The 2,868-nt window shown below is 48.9% G+C and overlaps 1 protein-coding gene across 3 annotated transcripts in view; it reads left to right on the top strand.

The window, feature by feature from the left end:
• The first annotated feature begins 342 nt into the window (after window positions 1-342).
• The window catches only part of BZW2 (basic leucine zipper and W2 domains 2), a 63,910-nt gene continuing 61,384 nt past the window's right edge, over window positions 343-2,868 (top strand). For 2 of the 3 annotated variants that reach the window (XM_067291621.1, XM_067291620.1), the window contains exon 1: window positions 343-408. The gene's annotated coding sequence lies outside the window, so the exon portion shown is untranslated. The remainder of the gene's footprint in view (window positions 409-2,868) is intronic. The other variant, XM_067291622.1, reaches the window with a different exon arrangement.

Below are 2,868 nucleotides of genomic sequence, written 5' to 3'. Positions count from 1 at the left end.
CCCGCTCCCGCCCTGCCCCGCATGGCAACTTCCGCCCGCGGCTCCGCCCCGCCAGAGGCCTGCCCAGGTCTAAGCCATTCGCGCTCCGGCCTGGGGGGAACCCTTGTCAGCCTGTTCCCTCTGCCTGCCTTCCAGCTCGGCTCCGCCGCGGAGAAGGAGCCTATTCCTCTGTCAAAGGCCTTCACAAAATTAAACGACCGAGAGTGTTATTATTTCCGCTCTGCTTTGTGGTTTCCTTGACGCTTTTCCCCTGCCCCCCGAGAGGCGCCGTGAGTGGTACGGCCGGGCGGAGGGGGCGGCCGGAGCGGCGCCCGTGTGTCAATGTGTCTGTCCTTCACTCCTCCATTGTCTGCCGCCGCCGCCGCCGCCGCCGCGCCTGCCCTCCCGGAGAGCGCAACCACCCGACAGGTGCGGCGGGCGGCGGCGCCGGCAGCCACGGGGCCGCGGGGGCTCCCCCGGGGGCAAGCGGGGCCGGGCGGGCTCCGCGCCTTTCGCCGGCTGCGAGCGGCGCGGGCGGGAGGGCTGGGGGCTGCTCGGGGCGCGGGCGTGGGCGGCCGCGGGGCGCCGGCCGTGAGGCGGCTGCGCGGCGCCGGGGCGCCGGCCGTGGGCGCCGCCCGGCCTCGTTGCTGCCAGGCAGCGCCCGGGCTCGGGCCGCGGCGCTCGCGGCTTCCCGGAGCCGCGCAACGCGGTGGGAGAGCGGCCGTTAGGCGCGTGGAAAGACGTTGCATGCCCGCGGGGGGAGCGCGCGCGAGGATGCCACCGCGGGCGAGCTCCTGGTCCTCGTCCCCCCCCCCCCTTCGTGAGGGGCAGGGCGCCGGGGCAGGATCGCGGCGCCGGGGCGGCGAGGGAAGCCCGTCTGAGCGCGAGGGTCCCCGAGGCAGGCGGTGCGCGGCTTGCGTGAGCAGGGGGCTGCGGAGGGGGTCGTGCCCGCTGCCGGTTGCCTTTGACACATGGGGAAGCCTTCTGGGGGGGCAGGTTCTTGCTGTCCTTTTTATGACATCAATTTGTGCTTTTCTGTACACAGGAAAAAGCTGTTTATTCAGCTAAAGTCGCTGAATAAAGAATTAATTGTATCATGATATCATGTATCCAAAAGGAAGCAGAGTTTGATGAATGGGGAAGGGAAATAACGTGTTTGGAGTGTTTAAAATTGTGCCTTTTGTTAGCACCTTTCTAAAATTAAACCATCGGTGGAAAAATGATCTTTGTTACAGATCCAACTTTCCATTCCTCCGGTTGAAGCTCGGTAGGCATAGTGTTCCTGCAGATCTCAGGCAAGAAACAGGGGCTCTGAGATTTAGTGTCACTCATTTCTGAGTGAGTGTGTTTGTGAGAGAGAGAGAGAAAAGCGGAACCCTAACGTACAGTGGTGACTTTCTTTCTCCCTTGTCCTACTCTTCACAATTTAACTTTTGCACCCTTAGAAAAGACAGCTAACTATTTCTTTTTCTGTAGTTAACTGTTGAAAGCATAACCTTATCAGCAAATTATTGTTCTTCCCTTGGTACTTGCAGTTCATCTCATAGTTATTTATTGGAAAGTATTTCTTAAATACTAGTCTTGTTCTGTATTTTCACTTGTGTTAATTGCTTGGCTTTCAGAAATAGTGAAGTCCCATTGTTTGTTTTCTGATTCACAGAAGAGCACACTTTCTGAATCCAGCATAATCTCCATAACTGTTTGGGTACAAAACCAGAATATACAGACACACTACGATTTTATTTTAACAAAACAGATGAATTCTGATTTCCTAGTTTTTAAAAAAGCATGGAAGTACATGAATGTACACTTCTTTGAATCAACAAGTATAAATAAGAGGGATTGGTGTGAGCCATGTGCTTAAATTGAGACTTAAGATTATAGCAGATTCCCTTGACTGTTCTTCATGGCATACCTGAAGTACCTTAAAGGTAATTCTCTCAAGACAGAAAAATGCTTTCTATACTTTAGTCCAGAAAGGTATTTCCGTGTTATGCTAGCAGAAGTCTGTCGCAGTCTATCGTGAAGACTGAAATTAGGGTGTAAGTGGTCTTTTGTTGGTTCACTGCAGGATGTGAATTTTACTCTCTGAGAACAAATTTTGTGATATTATGGTTTGCTGATAATCTCTGTAACACCATTAGCTTAAAAAAAAAAAAAAGGCCTACAAGCTTCCTTTCATACTCTAAAAAAAACTGTTATGGACTGTACAAAAGTATGCATATGGCATTCTCACAGTAAAATAAAATAATGTAATAAGTGCTCTCATTGCACCCTAGTTCACAGAGTAAACAGGCAAACAACATTGTTGGCAGTCTCACTGGTGCTAACTGGTGAATAAGGCTAAAGCAGTACTCCATCTATATGATTAATAAAATACATTAATGCTGTTTTAAAATATTTCTTGCCTTTACCTATCTGTCTGCCCTGCAGTCCCATAGTATGTGGACATTTCACAATCTTTTGTTTATCCTTGCAAGATCCTTATGAAGTAATGAAGTCCTATTGTCTCCATTTTATGTATAAGATTTGAAACATGGAGACAGTAAATGATTTTCCAGGACTATGTAGTAAGTCATTGTCAGGGCAGGGAATTGGAATCTGAAAAATGTAGGTTCTAAACATTTTGTCTTAGCTCTTACAGTATTTTCTTTTATCTGCTGTCTCTATTTTTTACATATATTTAAGTTGTGGGTATTATTGTAGGTAATTAATAATTTAAGTCTTGGGTATTACAGAGGGAGAAGGAAATGTTAGCTTTGCCACAACTCAGTATTGTTTAGATTTCAAATGATAAGTATTACATATAGGGAATTTCCTATTTCATCCTCAGCTTATTTATATATGCGATGCTTCTTATTGGTGAAGCAGGTACAAGTGGCAACATTT

Source organism: Apteryx mantelli, chromosome 2 (assembly GCF_036417845.1).
Source record: "Apteryx mantelli isolate bAptMan1 chromosome 2, bAptMan1.hap1, whole genome shotgun sequence".
Taxonomy (NCBI): Eukaryota; Metazoa; Chordata; class Aves; order Apterygiformes; family Apterygidae; genus Apteryx; species Apteryx mantelli.
The sequence above is the reverse complement of the archived record's forward strand: the minus strand, read 5'-3'. Positions and strand labels throughout refer to the sequence as shown.